Genomic DNA, 26320 nt, shown 5'->3' on the forward strand with positions numbered 1-26320 from the left:
CTTTTCTTTTTCAACATTCCTCTGGCTATGCGGGGGTTTTTCTGGCTCCATACAAATTTTAGGATTATTTGTTCCATTTCTTTGAAAAAAGTGGATGGTATTTTGATGGGGATTGCATTGAATGTGTAGATTGCTCTAGGTAGCATTGACATCTTCACAATATTTGTTCTTCCAATCCATGAGCATAGAACATTTTTCCATTTCTTTGTGTCTTCCTCAATTTCTTTCATGAGTATTTTATACTTTTCTGAGTCCAGATCCTTTGTCTCTTTGGTTAGATTTATTCCTAGGTATCTTATGGTTTTGGGTGCAATTGTAAATGGGATTGACTCCTTCATTTCTCTTTCTTCTGTCTTGGTGGTGGTGTATAGGAATGCCACTGATTTCTGTGCACTGATTTTATATCCTGACACTTGACTGAATTCCTGTATGAGTTCTAGCAGTTTTGGGGTGGAGTCTTTGGGGTTTTCCACATAAAGTATCATTACATCTGCAAAGAGTGAGATTTTGACTTCTTCTGTGCCGATTTGGATGCTTTGATTTGTTTTTGTTGTCTGATTGCTGTGCGTAGGACTTCCAATACTATGTTGAATAGCAGTGGTGATAGTGGACATCCCTGCTGCATTCCTGACCTTAGGGGGAAAGCTCTCAGTTTTTCCCCATTGAGAATGATATTTGCTGTAGGTTTTTCATAGATGGCTTTTATGATATTGAGGTATGTACCCTCTATGCCTATACTCTGAAGAGTTTTGATCAAGAAGGGATGCTGTACTTTGTCAAATGCTTTTTCTGCATCTATTGAGAGGATCATATGATTCTTGTTCTTTCTTTTGTTAATGTATTGTATCACATTGATTGATTTGCGGATGTTGAACCAACCTTGCAGCCCAGGGATAAATCCCACTTGGTCATGGTGAATAATCCTTTTAATGTACTGTTGGATCCTATTGGCTAGTATTTTGGTGAGAATTTTTGCATCCATGTTCATCAGGGATATTGGTCTGTAATTCTCCCTTTTGATGGGGTCTTTGTCTGGTTTTGGGATCAAGGTAATGCTGGCCTCATAAAATGAGTTTGGAAGTTTTCCTTCCATTTCTATTTTTTGGAACAGTTTCAGAAGAATAGGTATTAATTCTTCTTGAAATGTTTGGTAGAATTCCCCTGGGAAGCCATCTGGCCCTGGGCTTTTGTTTTTTGGGAGATTTTTGATGACTGCTTCCATTTCCTTAGTGGTTATAGGTCTGTTCAGGTTTTCTATTTCATCCTGGTTCAGTTTTGGTAGTAGATACATCTCTAGGAATGCCTCCATTTCTTCCAGGTTATCTAATTTGCTGGCATAGAGTTGCTCATAATATGTTCTTATAATGGTTTGTATTTCTTTGGTGTTGGTTGTGATCTCTCCTCTTTCATTCATGATTTTGTTGATTTGGGTCATTTCTCTTTTCTTTTTGATAAATTGGCCAGGGGTTTATTAATCTTGTTAATTCTTTCAAAGAACAGCTCCTAGTTTCATTGATCTGTTCTACTGTTCTTTTAGTTTCTATTTCATTGATTTCTGCTCTGATCTTTATTATTTCTCTTCTCCTGCTGGGTTTAGGCTTTATTTGCTGTTCTTTCTCCAGCTCCTTTAGGTGTAGGGTTAGGTTGTGTACTTGAGACCTTTCTTGTTTCTTGAGAAAGGCTTGTATTGCTATATCCCTTCCTCTTAGGACTGCCTTTTCTGCATCCCAAAGATTTTGAATAGTTGTGTTTTCATTTTCATTGGTTTCCATGTATTTTTTAAATTCTTCTTTAATTTCCTGGTTGACCCATTCATTCTTCAGTAGGATGCTCTTTAGCCTCCATGTATTTGAGTTCTTTCCGACTTTCCTCTTGTGATTGAGTTCTAGTTTCAAAGCATTGTGGTCTGAAAATAGGCAGGGAATGATCCCAATCTTTTGGTACCAGTTGAGACCTGATTTATGACCTAGGATGTGATCTATTCTGGAGAATGTTCCATGAGGACTAGAGAAGAATGTGTATTCCATTGCTTTGGGGTGGAATGTTCTGAATATGACTGTGAAGTCCATTTGGTCCAGTGTGTCATTTAAAGTCTTTATTTCCTTGTTGATCTTTTGCTTTGACAATCTGTCCATTTCACTGAGGGGGGTGTTAAAGTCCCCCACTTATTGTATTGTTGTTGATGTGTTTCTTTGCTTTTGTTATTAATTGCCTTATATAATCGGCTGCTCCCATGTTAGGGGCATAGATATTTACAATTGTTAGATCTTCTTGTTGGATAGACCCTTTAAGTAGGATATAATGTCCTTCCTCATCTCTTATTACAGTCTTTGGTTTAAAATCTATTTTGTCTGATATAAGGATTGCCACCCCAGCTTTCTTTTGGTGTCTATTAACATGGTAAATGGTTTTCCACCCCCTCACTTTCAATCTGGGGGTGTCTTTGGTTCTAAAATGAGTCTCTTGCAGACAGCATATCGATGGGTCTTGTTTTTTAATCCAGTCTGATAGCCTGTGTCTTTTGATTGGGGCATTGAGCCCATTTACATTCAGGGTAACTATTGAAAGATAGGAATTTAGTGCCATTGTATTGCCTGTAAGGTGACTGTTACCGTATATTGTCTGTGTTCCTTTCTGGTCTATGTTGCTTTTAGGCTCTCTCTTTGCTTACGGGATCCCTTTCAAGATTTCTTGTAGGGCTGGTTTCATGTTTGCAAATTCCTTTAGTTTTTTTTTGTCCTGGAAGCTTTTTATCTCTCCTTCAATTTTCAATGACAGCCTAGCTGGATAGAGTATTCTTGGCTGCATATTTTTCTCATTTAGTGCTCTGAATATATCTTGCCAGTCCTTTCTGGCCTGCCAGGTCTCTGTGGATAGGTCTGTTGCCAATCTAATGTTTCTACCCTGGTAGGTTACATATCTCTTCTCCTGAGCTGCTTTCAGGATTTTCTCTTTGTCTATGAGACTCGTAAGTTTTACTATTAGATGTCGGGGTCTTGACCTATTTTTATTGATTTTGAGAGGGGTTCTCTGTGCCTCCTGGATTTTGATCCCTGTTTCTTTCCCCAAATTAGGGAAGTTCTCTGCTATAATTTGCTCCATTATACCTTCTGCCCCTCTCTCTCTTTCTTCTTCTGGGATCCCAATTATTCTAATGTTATTTCTTCTTATAGTATCGCTTATCTCTCGAATTCTGCCCTCGTGATCCAGTAGTTGTTTATCTCTCTTTTTCTCAGCTTCTTTATTTTCCATCATTTGGTCTTCTGTATTACTGATTCTCTCTTCTGCCTCATTTATCCTAGCAGTTAGCGCCCCCATTTTTGATTGCACCTCATTAATAGCCTTTTTGATTTCTACTTGGTTGGATTTTAGTTCTTTTACTTCTCCAGAAAGGGTTTCTCTAATAACTTCCATATTTTTTTCAAGCCCAGCTAGTATCTTTAAAGTGATGATTCTGAACTCTAGATCTGATATCGTACTAATGTCCGTATTGAGTAGGTCCCTGGCAGTCGGTACTACCTCTTGTTCATTTTGTTGAGGTGATTTTTTCCATCTTGTCATTTTGTGCAGAGGAGAATAGATTAATGAGAGAACAAAATGCTAGCAGAGTAACCACGTCCCCAGAAAATATACTCTAAACAAATCAGGAAAGACCTGAAGCAGTGGGAAAAGAAAGGGAAAGAGAGAAAAAAGAAAAAGAAAAAAAAGAAAAAGATAAAGATAAAGAAAAAACAAACAAAAACAGAACAAAACAAAACAACAATAACAAAAAAAACAGAATGTGATCAAATATGATCAGGCTGGTATATAGATCAGTGCCACACACTAGATTTTGGGTGTATTTTGGTCTGTTAGAAGAAAGTGCCTCCCAAAATTTTAAAGAAAGAAAAACTTATATATGTACAAAAATAAGAGTTGATATGATGATGGGATGGAATATGACTGTAAAGATGGAAATTATAAAAAATTTTATATAAGGAATTGATAAGAAGTTGTTTGAAAAAAGAAAGAAGAGGATTTAAAAAAAGAAAAAAAAAAGGGAGAGGATGTGATCAGGCAGGGGAATAGAAAACACCGTATACAAGAGATTTAGGGTATATTTTAATCTGTTAGAAGAAACTATCTCAAAATTTTAAAGAGAGAACAACGTATATGTATAAGCCAAAAATACGGGTAACTACTATGAAGGCATAGAATATGACTCTAAAAATGAAAAATAATTTTTTTTTTTTAAAAAGGGATTGAGAAGATTTTGGTTGAAAAGGGGAAAAAGAAAAATTCAAAAAGAAAACAAAAGAAAAAAATATAGTTAAAAAAATTAATTTTGAAAGACTAAAGAATCATGGGAAAAAAGCTATGGACTCTATGTGCAGTAGTCCCCTAGCGCTGGAGTTCCGCCGTCTCATTGATCGGTAAAGTTGGTCTTGTCTGGCTGTTCTCGCTGATCTTCTGGGGAGGGGCCTGTTGCCGTGGTTCCCAAATGTCTCTGCTGGAGGCGGAATTGCCCCGCCCTTGCCCCCTCCCGGCTAAGTCATCTGCTCGGGTTTGCTCTCCGGGGCTTTTGTTCCCTGCGAGCTTTCCGTCCAGCTTTGGAGGCGGAGAGTGAAATGGCGGCCTCCCAATCTCCGCCCAGGAGGAGCCGAGAACTCGGGCCTGCTCCTCAGTGAGCCCCCAGAGAAAAGCCGCCAGTCACTCCCGTCTCCCCGGTCTCCGGCCGCACTCCGTGCTCACCCGGCCTGTGACCGCGCGTTTCTCTCTCTGGCGCCCGACCCCGGGTGGAGTCTCCAAACCCAGCAGATCCCTGCGGTGCCCTCCCGCGCGGCTCCTCCCGGGGGAGGAAGGGGAGTCTCCCCGGATCTGCCGCTTTTGGGGTCCCTGCTGGAGGAGCAGGGGCCCGACTGGGCCGCGGATCACGGTCAATGGCCACCCCGAGCTGAGGGCCCGCGCCTGGGCTCCGTCTCTGCAGCCGGCTTCCCGGCTCCGTTACCTGGGAGCTCTGCCGGTCTTTCTGTGACCCCGAGGGTCCTGAGACCACACTGTCCCGGAGGGTTCCACCCCCCGCTGAGCCACCAGAGTGACGTCCCTCGGCGGAGCAGACTTTTAAAAGTTCCGATTCTGTGCTCCGCGGCTCTATCACTCGCCAGAAGCGGCCGACGGAGGCCCCTCCCCCGCCGTCTATCCTCCCGAATATCGCCTCGGATTCACTTCTGCGCACGTCCTACCTTCCAGAAAGTGGTCGCTTTTCTGTTCAGAGAGTTGTTGCTATTCCTTTCTTCGATCTCCTGTTGGGTTTGTAGGTGTTCAGAATGGTTTGATCCCTATCCAGCTGAATTCCTGAGAGGAGATGAAATCCAGGTCTCCTACTCCTCCGCCATCTTGCTCCGCCCCCCGGAATGTGGCTTTTAAAAATACATCTCCTGGCTTCTCAAACATTCTGTATTAATTTTCTGCTAAGTCCTGTAACTTGAAGGCAGCACATCACTCTTTCCTTCACTAAGACTTTGCTGACATCTTCTTTCTGTCCTTCACTCTGAAGTTTGCTCTGTAAGGTACTTCTGGTTCCAATGCTTAATGCCAAGGTGCTTGGAAGTCATTTTTGAAAATTTACCATTTTGCTGAAAACATATTTCTTTAGTGAAGTCCAGTGACAGATGGTCCATTTCAATTTTGTTCTGCCCACGGAGAATCCCTATAGTGATAGAAAAGAAAAGTGTACCTTTGTAAGGTGCTCTTTTGGTGGGCTTAGGGCTCGGCTTCTTTGCTTATCTTCTCTTGCTGGAGGTATTTTAGACAACCACCGTGTCCTGTGGAACTGTGCTTTGCATAGCGCTTCGCCCACTGTCAGCATTGTGAGTTAAAATGTGATAATGAAGCGGAGGTTTTTAAAGTTCCAGATAGCTTAAGGAGTGTGGAGTCAACCGTGTGTGCTGACTGTCCAATTTGAGCTTGTGTCTGTCTGTGTGTGTGTGTGCGCACACGTCACTTTCAGTGTTCTGAGATGGATGACATTTTCACCTGGGGTAGGTTTCATGATTTAGATAGAATCACACATACTTTCTTTAAACTCTTTTGCCCAAATTTTGTTGGAAATCTCGGAAGGGTGATTTCCAATAGAGAATCATGGTACCTCAGGAAGATGTATTTTCACATTTTCTTTAGCAGTAGGACAGCTATAAATTCATATACACAGTTTGTTGGGAAACTGTAGAAATTCTTTAAATTTTGGTTCTGAAAGAAGTGAGAGCTAGAGATAGTAAGAAGGAGCAGGAGGAAAACAATAAATGTACTTCTTTTGAGAAGATTAAACCCTCCATATCAGCAGCGGGACTCAGAGTGGACAGAAGCCAGCTTGCAGAAAGGAGCAACACGTTTATTCTCATTTTGCCACTGCTCCTTTTTCCACCTGGAAGACCGTTCCATCATCATTAGAGCAGATAAAATCCAATTGTTTGAGACTAGAGAGCCCATGTAAATATTTCCAGGGTACATAGTTTTCTTGATGCCTTTACAAGATTGGCATAACCAATCTCTTTTCTTCTGGAGTTTTACAAATGCGCTCTGGGAAAAGTTGAGCTGTATATGAAGGAAGTGGCCTTGAGGAAGGGATGGGTACCTGTCACTAGGGATCCTATCACCACCACAGCTTCTGTCCCTCATCTTTTCCATGGGGAAAATCCCCAGTGGGTTGGCCCAGCTGCTATTGTCCTCCTGATTCCTTGCTTCTTCTTTCATCTTCAGTGGGCTCCTGTGCTCATTTCTGGGGTTTCTTGGTATCTTAAATGTTTTTTACAGACTCTGTGTACTCCTCTGAAACTGTATGACAAAAATGTGTGTGTATGTGTATATGCATGCAGTCTCCTGGGGAAGAGACTCAAATATTTTTATTATGTTGTCAAAGGATCCTGGGACCCAAGGAGGGTTAAGAATTACTTCTTTTTAGACCTGTTCAGCTTGGTTTCTCTCAATGAAATTAGATTAATACTTCATATAGCCTAATAATGTGAATATGAATTGCAAACTCAAAAGGCCTCAGCAGCCAGGCAGCCAAAGCAAAGAGCTAAAGAAGGTGATAGGCAAGACAGTAGGGAATGGTGGGGCCTGAGGTCACCTTGAGAGAGGCGGCCAATTATAAAGGCATCCCAATTCAATTTAAGACATTTATGTTCCACTCAACAAATAAAAACTGCTGGCTGACTACGGTCCATGGGCACTGAACCATTTATGATAACTTTTATGCTTTATGATAACTTTTATGCTTTATGATAACTTCTGCTTGTCAAGAGCAAGAAAGAGAGATTGCTTTCTTATTTTTGTTTTCTGTTTATCTGTTAGAAATGAGGGTTCAATGACAGGTAGATGGTCAAGGATTTGATGATGGCCAACACCCTCAAACAGTGTATTGACATGATTTACAAGGATGAGGTACCCTCAAAGTATTTGTTGAATCTAGAACACAGCAGAGAATTGCTGGCATGGTCTATTAGCCAGGCTGGCATATCTGGCCTGGACCTGCCTCCCCAGCTTTCTGTGGGGGCTATTCTCATCTTTCACTGAGCTCCAGACTTTCTCTTTCCCCATCTGCACCTTGTCTTTTTCTTGTCAGAGTCTTTGTTTATGTTCTTTTCCTCACCTGCTAAACTATTACCCTCGCTCTCCTGGCTGACTGCTGTTCATCACCAAGGATGGTTCCAGCTTCCAGGTGAGACTTTTCCGGTCTTGGGTTGTAGAGTATCGTAGTCTTAATTTTGCAGCATGTACAATATAAATACAGTTAGTATGTTTTTAAAAGTATTGCTTTGCTCTCTAGACTGTGAGCTCCATGAGGGCAGGGATCATGCAAATCATTTTACTGCTGTGCCTCCCAGCACAGTGTCTGGCACACAGTCGGTACTCAGTATACATTCCTGCATGAACGGCTGAGTGAGTGAATGAGAGTATCAGTGAGTAGGGGTGAATAGGGACCTGGCAGACCAGCTGACCTCTGGAATGGGGACTTGCCGAGGGCAAACCCTTGGTGTGGGCACCATATCCCAAGGTCTGATGCTCAATTTTGTAGGCCCCTAAACCTGAGGAGTATATCTGTGACAACTCTGTGACTGATTGACCGCAGGTGGAAACCAAGGTTTAAACCAGATTGCTGACTTTTGAATTAATAAAATGGCGCTGCTACGTGGTCAGAATGTGTAGGTCAGTCCACTCAGTGTCCTTTCTCATTAGACATGGGTCAACGTGGAAGACAGTGGCCACTGGGAGAGTTCTGAGAGAACATGGAGGAGTGAGGCTCAGTGTAGACCCCTGGTACCACTATGCAAGGACCACAGTGGCCACAGTAATGGAAAGGTTCATGGCGATTAGACAGACCAATGGGGATGTCCTTCCTTTAACAGAATTAGAAACAGCCTGACAGGTTATTTTTCTCCTGGTTGACCTTTTATCTACATTCCATGCTAACTACAGTCTAAAGAGTAGTGTTGTCTTTCCTCAGAAAAAATAAAAAAGGACACTGTCATTCAACAAATACTAGGCAACCATGTACGTTATCAAACCTTTATTTGATGGCTAGATCTGCCTTTTCTGCTTTTGACCTAGGAGACACAGTGACTTTTAAAGTGATTTCTGCAGATGGCTGATCTAATCTAATGTGAATTGATTTCAATAAACTCTCAGAGGGTGAATTTACCTTGAACTGCTGATCCTTATCCTTGTGTAGTAAGTAACTTACTAATGATTGCTAAACAATTGTTGATTGAAGACACTGTTTGAAAGACACTATGCTATTATGACTTGCTATTTACAACATTCCTAGGTAAATGAGGATGGAGAAATACAGGCTGTGTTATATTTAATTTTGGCTTGCTTAAGTTATTTTGAGATAAATTTTCTAGTAGATATAAAAACACCTGCAAACAAGTCACAGCTCATAATAGAAGAGATAGAGACAGAATAAATGTTCAAGGAAGCAAATCTACATTCTTTTAAAACTGATACAGTACTAACCATCAGCATCTCATATAGCTACTGTTAAAGACTATTCGTTTATCTCTTTAGCTCACTTAAAAAGATCTTGGAGTTTTTTTTTTTTTGCTTCTAGGATTGGGGAGCAGCATAAAATTGATAGCCCTTAGAGCAACCTTATTGATTTTTTGTCTGAGACCCCATTTGTGCAACCAAAATACTGCTATGTTCACCAGGATGATGGGGTGAAAGTATCATTCATGTTTAGAATCTTAAAAAATTCAATTATGGGAGAAATTGGCATGTGTGGATTCTTTCTTCCTTACTAAATTCTTAGAGCATAAGAGCATGATCCTCAAAGCAGGGGAGTGTGACTATATTATGCTATTTATATGCATTGGTGAGGCTCTAATAGATGCTCAGTCTCTTGCTTCAAGGACACTGGCTCCACAAAGCCGGTGGAGACTAACTACAGCTCACAAATTTGGTGTGTAAGACAATGCACAGCAGACCTGCTGCTTGTAGGTAACTGCCTTTGCTATCGCATAATGAAAGGGTAAATGGATATTGGATAGGTATAACCAATAAGTATTTGCTGTAGTTCTCCTTCTACATTTCATGTCCTTTTCGACCTGTCATATGATGCCAGGCTAAAAATTTGACAAGTCAAAATCCAAATGACTTGTTTTTACAAATGACAAAATATCTGATTTAGTTAATTAGCAGCCAGCAGAATAATGTTCCCCTCCAAGATATCAAGTCTTAATCCTTTCAAGCTATAAATATTATATTGTTTGCAGAAAGCATTTTTTTGCAGATGTTACTAAATTAAAGGTTTTGAGATGGGCCATGACATATTTCCTTACAAGAAAGAGGCAGAGGAGAATCGACACACACAGAGGAGAAGGTGGTCTGAAGAGGAGTAAAGAATTGGAAGTGTTGGTGACCTTGAAGACTGGGGTGACATGGCCATAAGCCTAAGAATATGGTGACCACTAGAAATCAGAAGACACAGGGGATGGGTTTTCCCTCTGTAGGTGGTATAGCTCCTTGATGCTGATTTAGGACTTTTGACCTCCAGAACTGTTAGTGAGCACATTTGTGTCATTCAAAATCATTTAAAACCACATGCAGTAATTTGTTCCCAGTACAATTAGGATTCAACATATTGACTGCTCTGGCATTTGTGATCTTAAAAATGTATCGTAAGTTAATAGGAAAACTGGGGTTCCATTTTCTGCTCTGCTACTAACAACTAGCTTACTTCCTGCCTCTAATCACCTATTTTTCAGATAAGAGGGCACAAAGTCAGACAAGTTAAAAGTCTTGCCATAATCTTTTTTAGGGTCAGAGTTTTTTTTTTCCCCCCAAAGAGGCATTTGTTGTATTATTCACGAGATGTTTTCCTATGCACATTTCTTCTTTAAGATGTTATATTCTTGGCTTTTCCTGACAACATGAAGGCTTGCTTGTTCCATATTCCTTGACATAATATTCAGTTCTGGTATATGTGCTGCTAAAGCGAGCACATCACAATATTCATTTCTGATTTTATGTCTGTTTAACCAAAAGAACCATACAATACACAGAAACCTAGGAATATAACTATAAGAATTAAATTACCATGGAGGATTGCCCCGATGATTTTCACAAAAATGTAAGATCAACATGCTTTGGAGTTGTTTCAGTGGTTTGTTTGGAGATACATCCTCTCACACACCCATGATGACAAGGTCTTTCTTATCATTTAAAATAACAATATGAATTTCAGCTTCCAATAGGCAATTTTGGTTTCTCACAAAGGTAAGAAAGAGAGGAATGAAAAACACACATACAAAAAAAAAAAGAAAAAAAAAAACACAAAGTAGGGCACACCAAGAGTAAATCCCTTCAAGGAACTTGTGTTTCTTACTTAAGATGAGGTATAGTAGACAATGAAAGTGCCAAATTGTCATAGCAAATCCTTTAAAACTTTATATTCCACCATGGTTCCTCAGTAGTGACTCACATAGTAGTTCTAGAGAGGCTTTAAATCAACTTCCGTTCTGATGATACAGAATTGTTACATTTTTATGACCCTACAGCTGACAATAAAAGGGCAAGTGATGACAATTTTCCAAAATGGAGGTAGACCCCTAGAGAGCTCTAGGTGGACAGGTATAGTCCATACACATTGGCAATTAGCAGTATGGAAATAGTACTTACAGAACTTATGTGTTATACAAAATACAACTTTTAGTTGCCTATGTATTGACTTCCTTTCAAGTATTCTTGACTTTTAGATTGAAGTTCTTACATATTACACGGCTTCTAGCTACCCAACCTGGTTGCTGGGTTTGGGGGGACATATTTTTAGTTCTTATGAAAATAAGTATGATGATATACTTTAGTGATGATTTCATCATTAAATTACATATTAGCTCATGGGTAATTTTAAGCCTTCCATTGAAGACAGTAATAATCATTACAAGATAATAATATGTGCTTTAATTAGCAAGTGAAATGTGCCACTGTGGTGAAATGACTGTTGGTAGACATATCTAGGGTTCATATTTCTGGCTTACAAGTGATTCATCATTGACTCTCTGAGGAACCATTATATTCTACCATCACATCCCAGAGGAGTAACTGAATACAATTGCATTTAGGAAAATTTATTTAAATGTCTGTTTTTAGTAGGATATTACGATATGTATTTTTGATTTTGATATTATTTCGATGAGTTTGCTTATTTTGAATTTGTGGCAGTGGTCAGGCTACCAGGGATTAAGAAGCTAGTATATATTATTTTTCATTTTCTAATACTATAGCATGCCTCTAAACCTTTCTAAATATTTTAAATTTCCAGTCATTCAATTAATTGGTGCTTAAATATTAAATGACTTTGAGAGGCCTTTGCACGGGCTCATTCATTCAACTGAGTCTAAGCTTCTATCCTGAATTTGTGTTATTTTATGCTCTATTACTCTCCAGCTGAATTTGACTTACTATACTATATCTTCATTAAATACCATATATCTGCAAAGCAGACCTCAAAATACTTATATAACAATGAAAGACATGAAAAACTGATTAAAGTTCATGAAATCACTACTCATTTACACTTGAGTTGCTTTATGAAGATTATCTAATACAAGAAGAATCTACTTACTAAAAATTCCTCATTCTGAAGTTATACATATATGTATGAACTCATCAAATGATCTTGAGTCTCAGATATTAGACCAGTGTTTAGATTTCCATTTCATATATTGATAGGTGCAATATGCTGCTTGCTGCAATATTAGCCCATCTATCAATAATACTGCTAATGGTGGAGAATTATTTGTAAGTTAAACTATATTATAAAATAAAGTATTCTCCATCAGTGTTTTCCCCTCAAGACTAGTATGAAAAAGAGTCCAAGTAAACATTTCAATGAAAACAACATGGGGTGGTTGTTCAAACTACAGATGGAAATTAAAAATTAAAGTAAATTCTTCTAAAATATATTAAAGATGACATCCTTGCCCTGGGAATTGCAGTACCGGTAACATGATCTCAGATCCTTAGAATAAATTAGTCTTCCCAGAGGCAGAGAAATGATAAGTTCTTAGAAGAAAAGAAAGTAAATCCCTTACCTTCCCTATCATTCTGTATGGTAGCCAAAGTATATAGATTTGTAAGGTTGTTTAAAAATAAGATGAAATGAATATTTGGGGCTGTGGTGAAATAAATACATCACTAGTCATTTCCATGTATAGCTTAGATTGCTCAGTTTTATGAGATGATTGGGATAGGTTGCTTCAAAACTGCAGAGCAACTGAAAGGACTTAACTGAGGGCATAATATATCTTTGGGTTTCATGTTAGTGGGCCTTTGGACAGAGAATGTAGAGTATTAAATTAGTTTCATTGCCTTACTGATTCTGATTGATAGGTGGATGTGGAATCTCATGAATGTATGCGGCTAACAGATGTTATTCAAGCTGTCTGTGGCATCAGGCACAGATGGGCTGGATATGTAGCTTGCCAACAAGACAATAGATGGACTTTGTCTTGAAGGCTCTATTCTCGTGGACTAGAGAAGTACAGTTGGCCAACAAATGTCTGAAACCATCCAAAATAAATACTTGATGTTTAACATTGGAGTTAAGAATTAAATTCAACAAGTGTCGCCTGAGCACCTGCTAAGGGTTTTAGGCATGGTACGTGGCATGTTTTCAAGCCTTTTTATGACTCGTAGGCATGTGTGCAAGTAACTATAACACAGTACAGAATACAAGGTCTGACATAAAGATAAGGACAACATTTGTCTGGAAAGGAAAAATGTTATGAGCAGGCTTTATGGAGGAGGATAAATCTAATGGGGGCCTCGAGCTGTGGTGGTATTTATGGAGCAACTCTAGTGATGACATGTTAGAGGAGAGGAACCTGGGAAATGAAAAACAGAGGCAGGAATGGTTGAGTGTGTTCAAATTGGAACCTGAATTGTTTAGATAGCTTTTGAATAAATAAGAGCATGAAACAGATAAAGGGTATTTGGCCCAGATTATGGAAACCATTTAATGCAAGTCTAAGAATTTTGTTGTATACATAGAGAGGATGCATCAGGGATTTTTGAGCAGGAAAGTAATGTGATTAGTGTGGTGTTTTAGGGAGATACTTGGGTGGCAATGTGGAGGAGTTTGAAGCAAGCAGATTTGAGGCAGAGATACTACATATAAGATTGTAAAGCTGTTGTACTGGCTTAGGGTGGCAGCAATGAAGGCATGAGTTTGGATAGTGGTCTTGGAAAAATTTCTTTAAAAAGAAGGTCATAATAAACTCCTAGAAACATATAACCTACCAAGACTTAACCAGGAAGAAATAGAAAATTTGAACAGACTGATTGCCAGCAATGAAATTGCATCAGTAATCAAAAAACTCCCAACAACCAAAAGTCCAGGACCAGATGGCTTCATAGGCTAATTGTACCAGACATATATTTATTTATTGATTGATTGATTTTGAGAAAGAGAGAGATAGAGCACAAGTGAGAGGGAGAGAAAGAATCTTAAGCAGACTCCACGCTTAGCACAGAGCCCAATGTGGGGTTCGAGCTCACGACCCTGAGATCATGACCTGAGCTGAAGTCAAGGTTCAGATGCTTAACCAACTGAGCCACCCAGGTGTCCCTCTACCAAACATTTAAAGAAGAGTTACTACCTATTCTTCTCAAACTATTCCAAAAAATACAAGTGGAAGGTCAGTTTCCAAATTCATTCTATGATACCAGTATCACTCTGACACTAAAACCAGATGAAGACACCACAAGAAAAGAGAATTACAGGCCAATAACTCTGATGAACATAGATTCAAAAATCCTCAACAAAATATGAGCAAACCAAATCCAACAATACATTTAAAAAATCATATACCACCGTAAATAGGATTTATTCCTGGGATGCAAGGGTGGTTCAATATTCACAAATCAAACAATGTGATACTTCACATCAATATGAGAAAGGATAAAAACCATATGATCATCTCAGCAGATACAGAGAAAGCATTTGATCAAGTACAACATCCGTTCATGATAAAAAACCCTCAACAAAGTAGGTCTAGAGAGAACATACCTCAACGTAATAAAGACTTATGGAAAAAACCCACAGCTAACATCATATTCAATGGTGAAAAACTGAGAGCTTTTTCCCTAAGGTTACGAACAAGACAAGGATGTCCACTCTCATGCTTTTATTTAACATAGTACTGGAAGTCCTAACCATAGCAATCAGACAACAAAAAGAAATAAAAAGTGTCCAAATTGGCAAGGAAGAAGTACAACTTTCAATATTTGCAGATGATATGATACTTTGTATAGAAAATCCTGAAGACTCCACCCAAAAGCTGCTAGAAAACTGATAAATGAATTCAGTAAAGTCACAGGATAAAAAAATCAATGTACAGAAATCTGCTGTATTCCTATACATGAACAATGAAGCAACAGAAAGTGAAATTAAGAAAACAATCCATTTACGGGCGCCTGGGTGGCTCAGTTGGTTAAGCGACTGCCTTCGGCTCAGGTCATGATCCTGGAGTCCCAGGATCGAGTCCCGCATCGGGCTCCCTGCTCAGCAGGGAGTCTGCTTCTCCCTCTGACCCTCCCCCCTCTCATGTGCTCTCTGTCTCTCTCATTCTTTCTGTCTCAAATAAATAAATAAAATCTTAAAAAAAAAAAAAAAAGAAAACAATCCATTTACAATTGCAACAGAAACAAAGTATCTGGGAATAAACTTAAATAAAGAGGCAAAAGGCTTTACTCTGAAAACTATAAAACATGGATGAAAGAAACTGAGGATGACACAAAGAAATTGAAAGACATTCCATGCTCACGGGTTGGAAGAAAAATATTGTTAAAATGTCTATGCTAGTCAAAGCAATCTGCAGATTTAATGCAATCCCTTTCAAAATACCAACAACATTTTTTTTTTCACAGAGCTAGAACAAACAATCCTAACGTTTGTATGGTTTAATGCAATCCCTTTCAAAATACCAACAACATTTTTTTTTTTTTCACAGAGCTAGAACAAACAATCCTAAAGTTTGTATGGAACCACAAAAGACCCTGGATAGTCAAAACAATCTTGAAAAAGAAAAACGAAACTAGAGGTATCATGATTCCAGACTTCAAGTTATATTTCAAAGCTGTAGTAATCAAAACAGTATGGTACTAGCATAAAAATAGATAGATGAATGGAACAGAAAATGTGATAGAGGATATTATTTAAACCTTATATCTTCAGTTTTTATATAATTGCTAGAATTTCTGAGTTCTACAACCATGTGGTAGTCCTTGAAGGGTGGAAAATATAATCCCAGGAAACACTGCTGGAAAGCCTTGTTGTTGAAGGGACAGTAAATGTATGGGACTCGTTTTCTTGGGTTGTCATGCCCTTGGGGATGCTTTTCCTCTCTCTCTTCCCTTCCCCAGATCTGCAAAGCAAGGAGGTTATTAAATAGATGACATTTCTGTGCATAGGGGATGAAGAGGTTCTTAAAAGGCAGGGTTTGGGAGTTTGGGATCTTGAAGATAAGGAAGGTTGGGGTGGCCTCTCTGGACATGGGATAGCAGAGAGAGGGTGGGGGGAGGACGAGAGGGGAGGGAGAGGGAGAGATTTGCTCAAGGGATTAAGATTTCTGTACTTCAGTGGTGAGAGAATCCATTTAAGCATACCTGAACTGAACAATTCAAATATTTGTCCAGAATGTCAGAGAAGTTGTGTATTTCTTCTTTGGATAGGAATGTGAGGGTCCTAAATGCAAGAACATGGACTACTGTTATGTTTCCTGAAATTAGGTCTATTAAGACTCAACTCCAGTTTCAGTGCCCCGAGATGTGTTCCTATACATTATTACCTTTTTTTTTTTTTTAAATTGGAGCTTAGGCAGTAGACTACTTATAACTGTCCTATTGAACTTTCATTAGCAATGCATATGTGGCTTGCTAGCAATGTCAACCTGTACAAGTTACTTACACTCGGTGATTGAGTTTATTATCTATGAAATGGGGACAAAAGATTACCCATGTTATAGTGTTATCAGAGTATTAATGAGATAATCCACGTAAAGTCCTTAGCTCAGTGCCTGCAACTAAATAAGCTCTAAATAAATATTTTATTTTATTTTTTTATTTTTTAAAGATTTTATTTATTTGAGAGAGTGAGAATGAGAGAGAGCACATGAGAGGGGGGAGGGTCAGAGGCAGAAGCAGGCTCCCTGCCGAGCAGGGAGCCCGATGCGGGACTCGATCCAGGGACTCCAGGATCATGACCTGAGCCGAACGCAGTCGCTTGACCAACTGAGCCACCCAGGCGCCCGCTCTAAATAAATATTATTGAAAAGTGGTTCTAGGGGTGGCGTCAGCTCCATGGCTGAATAAGATGGCCCTTGTCCCTGTCTCCTCCTTAACAACACTTTGGCATCCCTCCGTGAGCAAACCCAGCCCTGTAGCCAAGGCAAGTGTAGGAGCCTCGCCCCTGTGCACGGGGTCACAGGCAGACAGAATGTGGTCCCGCCTGTGGACTCTGGTGGCCAGTGAAATAGTTCCAGCCCCTCTTGACCATGGTCTGAGATCCCCTGGAGACACTGTCTCAGAAAATCACCCACAGACGAGAAAGCCTTTGTGCAAGTCCAGGTTTCCGGTGGAGATGTTCTAGCAACACCACTGGAACAAACAAATATGAGTTTGGACGCACTGGAGAGGGTAAAAGGGCCAGTTTGACCACCCATGTCACCCCTCTACCAAGGCAGCACAGCTCAGAGAGGCTCCTCTCCCACAGCCCCTCAAGCCCCCATCCTGTGGCCAGCTCCCTGGGCATGTTCCTGGTGGCAGCAGCGAGAACTAGTGCGCAGACACAGAAAGCAGCTTGAATCTGTGGGCCAGGGAGAGACCGCACACTTGAGCTTTAGTGCCACCCTCTGGAAAACAGTGGTGTTTTGTCGGATCAGCCTGGTGTGTTGTAGGATCCAGAGAGGACGTGCAAGCTTAAGAATTCTGCCACAAAAGGGAGAAAGAAGTGTGGAGCAGGTATATCTATAGATGGTCTGGGAAGACATGTAAATAGTCAATGGGTCATGAAAATGTGCTCAACATCACTCATCATCAGGGAAATGCAAACCAAAACCATAGTGAGGTATCAGCTCACTATGACTCTGCTGAAGAGGTATCTCACTCTTGTGCTTATTGCAGCATTATTCACAGTAGTGAAGACATAGGAACAACCTAAGTGTCCATCGTGGGTGAATGGATAAAGAAAATGTGATATATATACATAACATTTTATGCATATATATCATTATATATACATATATTGATATATATGATGGGATATTACTCAGCCTTTAGAAAGAAGGAAATCTTGCCATCTGTGACAACATAGGTGGACCTTGACAGCATTGTGCTAAGTGAAATAATTCAGACAGAAGAAGGCAAATACTGTATGATCTCACTTATACATGGAATCTAAGAAAAGCTAAACTAATGGAAATGGAAAGTAGAATTGTGGTCACTATGAGCTGAGCAAGGGGAAATGTGGAGATGCTGGTCAAAGGGTACGAATTTCCAGTTGTAAGATGCATAAGTTCTGGGGATCTGATGTACAACATGGTGATTATAGTCAACAAGACCCTATTACGTACTTGAAAGTTGCTGAGAGAGTAGATCTTAAATGTTCTTACCACAGAAAAGAAATGGTAGTTCAGTGAAGACATGGTGGTATTAACTAACACTAATGTGGGAATGGTTTTGCAATATATACGTGTATCAAGTCATTACATTGTACATCTTACACTCACACACTGTTATAGGTCCATTATATCTCAATAAAGACAGAAATAAACACACCCATATTGTTATCTGCCATTACGATTATTATCATCTGTGTTTTCCATGACAAGATCAGGGATGAAATCAAATCCATTTGTTAGCATAATTGTTTAAACCTCAGAGTCACAAAACAAATGTTTCTTAATGATCAGTTGCACAAATCTAGGTAATATAGTAAGCATTTTAGCAGCAAAATACCTTGCTGTTCACTTTCTCCCTTGAGTGCTTGGCCAGGTGCAGAAGTAACCATAGAGTATTTTAGAGCAATTTTACAGCCAGAGATATTTAATAGATGATCATCTCTATTGATTTTGGAATTAAAGATTCTACTGAGTTGTCACACAAAGCTATTGTGGTCATGTGCATTGAAAAAATGGTGTGGAAATGGAAAAGAAATATCCTAAGCTGCATTCGAGGAATAGGATGTATTCTCTTTTTTTTTTTTTTAAGATTTTATTTATTTATTTGAGAGAGAGAATGAGATAGAGAGAGCATGAGAGGGGGGAGGGTCAGAGGGAGAAGCAGACTCCCTGCCGAGCAGGGAGCCCTATGCGGGACTCGATCCCGGGACTCCAGGATCATGACCTGAGCTGAAGGCAGTCGCTTAACCAACTGAACCACCCAGGCGCCCAGGATGTATTCTTTTATAATATCCGCATTATAGCAGGTTTATTATTTGAATGTAAATTCAAAGCCAATGTTCTTATATGCTGTGCGTTCGAATTTTAAGGGAAAGAATACTATTCTCAAGTGTATCATGAAATGGCATTACATTTCCCACCCACCAGCTTGTGTTGATTGAATAGTCAGAAATGCTCAGGTGCAACCTCTTGAAAATGAGGCAGAAGTGAAGACAGAACTACATTAGGCTCATTGTTGTTAGAGAAGTTGAAGAAAAATAAACTTGTTTTTCTAGTAGCATGTAACTTTGAGGATTTCTGATGCAATGTTAAAAAAGCCAATCATGTTAAAACTGTAGGCAATATTAAGAGCTTTAAGAATAGTCACATCTGGCCAGTCAAGGAAAACAAGAATGCAGTTCTTTCTCCCATTAATGGCATAATGAATTCAGAACAATTCTTTGCAATTTCCCCCAAACTTAGATGGTGATAGTATTTTCTGTTTCATACTTATTTCGTTACAGATTAGTTGGAAAGTCTCTTCTTTACAAATTTCTCTTAGATTTATTCTCTTCTCTCCATGCTTGCTTCTACCATTCAAGCTATGCTTTTTTATTTTTTTCAAGTTTGAATTATTTTAGTGGCCTCCTAACTGTTCTTCCACTTTGAGTGTGATCTGGATGATTCTCGTCATAGTTTCTGTAACAAAAATATCATAGGCTCAGAAACAGTGGACACTTGTTTCTCATGGTTCTGGAGGCTGGGGAGTCCAAGGTCAAGGTGCAGGCAGATTCGGTGTCTGGTGAGAGCTTCCTGCCTCATAGACAGTGCCTTCTCACTGTGTCCTCACAGAATGGAAGGGGAGGGAGCTCTGTAGGGTCTCTTCTACAAGGGCACTAATCCATCCCATTATGAGGGCCACACCCTCATAACCTGATCACCTCCCCAAGGCTCACCTCCTGACACCAGCACATTGGGGGTTAGGCATCAACACGTGGATCCGGGGTGGGGAGTGGGGCACAGACACTCAGTCTGCAGCCCTGTTGCTGGGCTAATGTCTTTCCAAGGCTACTCTTGTCCTGTCACATTCCTGCTCAAGAATCCATTATTACTTCCTTTTTGGGGTTCTACTTCATTCAGTAAGTAACTGTTCTCATTTTCATGCTCAGAAATCCAGTTCCATCCCATGCATCTAATGTAATTTCTACCACTCACCGGGTTTATTATCATTCACCGGGAAACCCCGTCTTGCAGACATCTCCTCCCCTCTCTGGACCATGCCCCACCTCTCCTTTCTGCTTTGATGATGTCACCAGCTCCATCCCCTCTCTGCCCTTGGCCACCTCCATCTAACTAGATCTACTCCATGCTTCAAGGCCTTCTTGTTGCAAGCTTGGCCGTGACCCACAAACTGGGATCAGCTCCCCCATTTTACAAAAAAGGAGAAGTCTCTTTTCAAGATATTGACCCCATACTCCACTCTGGCCCACCAATTTCTTCTTCTGAATTTGTATTTTCATCCTTATACCTTCCATAGCAGTGCTTATTTGGTTTTTTGATTAAAAAAAAGATGGTCCTTGCTGGCAACTCGATTTGCATAAATTGGTGTGACAGATGCACTTTATATTGCTGTATAAAGCCCTGGAGCGCTTCTTGCCAGGCAATTCCTACAGGCCTGGATCCTGGCCAACATCCGAAGAAGCATAATGAACTGATAAAAATAGAAGTGGATTGCAGAAGATGATAACAAGCACACAGAAAGGCCATTTCTCATGCATTTTGGGGGGTAGTGTAGTAGCAAGCTGCTGGCCAAGGATCAGTGTCGATTATATGGTAATGCTTGGAAATTTCTGAAGTACAGGTTTTTTTTTTTTTTTTCCTTCAAATGAGTCAAAGGAAAGATTGTCGGGGGATTGGAAGAGCTACGCTCTCAGTTTAGGGCAGGAGAAAATTAGTGCATGCCCACCAGTGGGTGTGAATAAATGAATGAGTATTGACATGCATTTTGTTGGAATAATCGTCTTTAAAACAAGTTGTTCACAAAATGCAGGACGTTTCATTGAGAGGGGTTGGTAGCTTAGAGGTGTGAGTTCTTGCATTTGGTGGTGATTGCTTGCTGGCCAAGATACCACTTTCCTAAATTGAAAGAAGCCTGTGGGATCATGCATTTTACAGCTGGGCAGACTGAGTTTAGGATGCTGTGTGAAGCTTAGGCTCTTTGTTTTTCTCTGGGATGCATGCCACTGATTGAGAGGGTCGAGCAGGTTCCAAGCTGGAGGCCAAGCTGAGAGGCCACCTGAGGCCCTGCAGCCTCTTCTTGCTGTGACAGGGCCTGCTTTGTTCCGAGCCATTAAACTCTTTCAGTTAGCTTTGGATCCTGTTTACAGCACACAATCAAATGCCCATCTGATGGTCTGAATCATAACCATCGTTCAGTTTTCACACAGAATTAACCAAGTTCTAAGGTAATTGAAAGAGAGCACCTGCCCAAAAGTGGTGCCTTTAATTTTTCAAGTTGAATTCTGGTTGTTCCAGTCATTTGGGGGGGAGGGTATTTATTCTACCTCTATCTTGACTGGTGCTCAATAGCACGCCTGTGTTTTCTTCTAATCCAGGGCACATTGGATGGAAAGGATTCGCTGAATGCCTAGCAGTCTTCTGAGAGCAGGTGTCTGAAAGATAAACTGAAGCATACTATAAACTTTAGGAGTTTCTTTGAGCAGAAATTGATCCGAATCAGGCAGCATCTAATCCAGCAGATAGAAAGGAGCTCCGAGGTGCTGTGCACAATGAAAGCCTTTTACAGGCAGAAGGGAGCAGAACAAGGAAGTCATCCTGGCAGAAAGTAGGTTGGTTCTCACAAGGTCACTTTCCTTCAGGGGACAGCAGGGGACCATCCGGCAGAATGCTGACCAGGAGGTTCCTGATGGGCTGGTTTAGGATCCACTTCTGGGAGAACCAAAGCTGTAATTAAGTCTCAGTTTGGTGAGTTTGGCAAATGAACATAAGCAACTCCATTTTGGGCGGTTTGTCTTGTTTTTCACAATTCTCCGCTTTTGATGAGCCTGTCAGCCTGACTGGGAGATGTTACCAAAGGGTAGGGTGCGAGCACCACTCCTAGCTGCCACCCTGGGTTCGTGCAGATTTTTTGCGGAAGCTCTTTGTGGTGGTGACAGCTCACAGTGTCAGGTTCACATGATGTAACTCGGTCAATCTCTTTGCTCCTTTGCTGATATTCTAGTTTTAGGGGGATTATTCACTTGGTGGTTAGTGGCTGTGAACATGCACTCAAAGGTTTTGAGAGGCTACAGTGCACCGTGAGAACTATGATTATTATAAACAGGGTGATTCCTCACGTCAGGAGTGCACTTTGAAGCCATGGTGAGTCGCTTTCATGAGCCAACTGGAGTGTTTAGTGATCTTCTGTAGCTGAGTCTCAACTTCTCCACAAGTATCAATCCAAGTGCAGCAGGGGGTGTTGGCCATAGGACAAACATCTCCTTGCTCAGCTAAAAGGCAATCAAGCTCTCTCCTATTATCAGGAACAACACTGGCCAGACTCTAGGGACATTTTTTGGACAGCGATTGCTTTAAGCAGCAGATTCTGCAGTATCTTCAGGAGTTACGGAGAGCTTCCTGATCCCAGTCTCATTTGCACTTACTTACTCCTAGCCAGGACAATAGGGATCTGCCAAATTTTAAATCATGAATGCCTTCTCATAATTTCCAGTTGAGTCCGTGGCTTGGGACTGGAAAGGAGACAGCTGTGGAAGCCAGTAAAATTTAAAGGTCTGTAGCCTGCAAAGGTGGTTTTATTCTGGTTCCTGTCTCGATCAGGATCCACAAATCCAGCACCTGGAGAAATGACTTTGGTAAGAATTCTCACCATTTGCCGGCTTCTTGCCAGTTTTCCCAGGGTCCCGTCTACAGGCTCTGGAGGGAGTGTCCCAGCAGGTGTCATCCTGGTCCCCAGAAACTGTAGAAGAGGAGACATAATTTTCCTTCTCCCCTTCATGGCGATGCTTGGCTCACACTGCTTTTTCCCCATGGCACCTCCTAAATGGATAAGGTTATCCGTTAAAAGTTCTTCACTGTGGCCACTTGTAATTCAGGTTTATCTTTGGTAAGATTAAACGGCTTGTTCAGGGGCGCCTGGGTGGCTCAGTCGTTAAGCGTCTGCCTTCGGCTCAGGTCGTGATCCCGGGGTCCTGGGATCGAGCCCCCCATCGGGCTCCCTGCTCCGCAGAAAGCCTGCTTCTCCCTCTCCCACTCCCCCTGCTTGTGTTCCCTCTCTCTCTGTGTCTCTATCAAATAAATAAATAAAATCTTAAAAAAAAAAAAAAGATTAAATGGCTTGTTCAGCCTTGACACAAAATTTTATTCTAAGTTGGACCTGGTCCATTTCCAAGTCCAGCCTGGTCCATTTCTAAGGAGCACCGAGCTCGGTTTCCAAGTCAGATCCAGTCCAGTTTCTAGGTCAGACCCGACCCGGAAAAAGAAACTCTCAAATAAAGTCTGAACCTCCTAATGCAAAAACTGCGGATCCAAGCAGGACCCATCTGGCACCTCCTGAGGTGGTGGGAAAGCAGAGAGCTCCTGGGACTCACAGGTACCTTCCCTTGGTTGCTCGTCGCTCCTTCTGTGCTCTCTTCTGGCACCGGGGCTGTTAAAAGGTAAACTGAGGCACACTGAACATTTTAAGAGTTTATTTGAGAACAATTGATTCAAATCGGGCAGCATCCAATCTAGCAGGTAGAAGGGAGCTCCGAGGAGGGGGGAGGGGGACAAGGAAGAGATACCAGATGAAAAAGTGGGTTGGTTCTCACGAAGTCCCCTTCCTCCAGGGGATGGCAGGGGACCATCCGGCAGATTACCCGACCAGTGCTGACCAGGAGGTTACCGATGGGCTGGTTTAAGGGTCCACCTCTGGGAGAGTGTTCTTAACAGGGGCTAGTGATTGTATTTCTTTGTGGGGAAATCTGAAGTTGAAAACATGAGCTGCCACTGCAACGTGGGGATTCGAATGGTGCCAGCGCACACAAGTCTGGAAACAGGCCACGCCCTTGCCATTTCGTTCTGGTTCTGTGCCTTTCTCTGTTATCCGTGCAGGTGTGGTCTCCCGAGTAAGACGTACTTTAGGAGCCAGAAGACCCAGGTTCCTATTCAGACCCTGGCCCCTAATAGCTGTGTGGCCAGGAGCAACTTAACTCTTTGTACCTCAATTTTAGTACGTCCTAGGCTTGTTATAGTAAGTCAGGTGGTTGATGAGATTAGAGCATCTTCAGTGGGTAATCCGTGGAGATGTGAGGCATCTCAGCCAGAGGCAAGAACCCTGAGCAGTGAGGGGCCAGTTCCTTAGCACGTTAGGGGTGACGCTCACTGTCTGAGCAAATGTTTTCTTCTCCCTAGATTGTCATCTTTTCATTTGGATAAAAAGTACATTTTCTAAAACGAAATATTCCCTTTCTTACCTTTTTCTTCGTCCTTGTTTTCCTCCTTCCTCTTTCGTTCTTTCTTTCTTTTTTTTTTGTGGGCAGTGTGTGTGAAGGTTTTTGGGTCCTCATAGGAAGACACTGATTCAAACAAAATTAAGTTACAGTTTTCTTAAAATTTGGTAATCATATTTATTCATTTGTTTCATTTCTAATTAATTTTTAACTTTAACATATTCTAAACCTATGGAAAATAATACAACAGACATCTGATCTAGGTTTTAGCAAATCATTTGATTATATTTGCCTTGATGTCTTTATGAAAAGATGCAAGAGTTTAGAGACAGCGAGAGTCACAGACCTACACCCCATTCCTGCCTTCCTTTTCCCCATGCACCCTCTCTACGAAAGCAGTCTGCGTCCTTCCCATGCAGGGTTTTGAATTCTGGTAACAAATGTATGTCTCTACAAAATAAAAGTGTTATTCTTTGTCTTGGAAGTTTATATTCATTCTTACTACATCTTCAGTTTGCTTTTTCTCTCTCAATAGTAGACTCATTAAAACACATGTATCTAGTTCATTACTATTTACTATTAATCAACATTCCATTTTATGAGCATTCCAGGACTTATCACCTATTTCTTGATGGACCTTTAAAGGTTATTTCCAGGTTTCTGCAACTGTCACTGTATGTATCTATGGTAAATTTTCTTGTATATATGTGTATGTGATAACTTCGCTGGGCTATATGCCTGGGAGTGGAGTTGGTTGGATCCAGTGGCTTTGTGTTCCCACCTCTATCCGCTCATTAAAGTGGCTGCACTAATTCATGGTCCTGCTGACAGTGTGGAAGTGTTGCTTGGAACCCCTTATCCTTGTCCACCTGTGGTATTATTCAGCTTTGGTGTGCTTGTCAAACTTTTCACTGTGGTTAATTTGTATTTCCTCAGTTACTCATAATTTGATAGTAATTTGACCATGTTTTCATATTTATACTGGCGATTCAGATTTCATCTTCCGTGAATTGCCTATTTTATCCTTTGTTCATGTTTTCTACTGTATTTTTTTCTGTTTAAAAATATTTACAGGAATTTAAATGATCTCGGCACTAATCTTTTGTCAGTCATATGCATTATGAATATCTTCTCCCCATCTGGTTCACATTGTTTTGTGATGCTTGTAATGTATTCTATCATACATATTTTCTTTTTAATTTCAATGTAGCTAAGATTTTCCTTTATAATTTGCTGTTTTGCTTTTGTGTCTTATTTAAGCATTCTCTTCCTACCTTGATATCATAAATATATTCTCTATTTTTATTCTAGGGTTTTCTCCTTTAGACCTTTAATGATATAGGTCTCATGTTGTGTATGGTCTAAAAGAATCTGAGTGGCTCAGTTGGTTAGGCGTCCAACTCTCATAATCCCAGGGTCCTGAGATCGAGCCCCGCATCAGGCTGCCGGCTCAGCGGGGAGCCTGCTTCTCCCTCTCCCTCTGCCTCCCACCCTGCTCATGCTCTCTCTCTCTCTCTGTATCTCTGTGTCTCAAATGAATAAATAAAATCTTAAAAAAAAATAAACCTTGATGAATTCTCATGCCCCTCTGTTATATATACCCAGTTCCTATATGTATGTTCAGTTAATTTTTGACGCTCCGGTTCCATTTGTCTATTTGTCCTTATTGTTTTTGTTAATGTAATTTTACAATTAATTTTGACAACTGGAAGAATAATTCTCAGCTCACTTTTATTCTGGGTATGTACTCTGTTTACCGAGGGAATTACAAAACTGTGAGTTCCAAAGAAATAATAATGTACTTGCCTTAGTGGGGCTTTTTTTTTTTGAGTTCCTGCATGGTCTGTGTACATTCTTTGTATGAATGGCTTTTTTCACACATCTTTGCCCCAGGCTGGAACTGTTTCACCTCTAGAATGAATTTCATTTGTCTGTGAATTTTGTAGCTAACAA

Source organism: Mirounga angustirostris, unplaced genomic scaffold, assembly GCF_029215605.1.
Source record: "Mirounga angustirostris isolate CCGP_5_RB_7025 unplaced genomic scaffold, mMirAng1.0.hap1 SCAF_2, whole genome shotgun sequence".
In the NCBI taxonomy this organism is placed as follows: Eukaryota; Metazoa; Chordata; class Mammalia; order Carnivora; family Phocidae; genus Mirounga; species Mirounga angustirostris.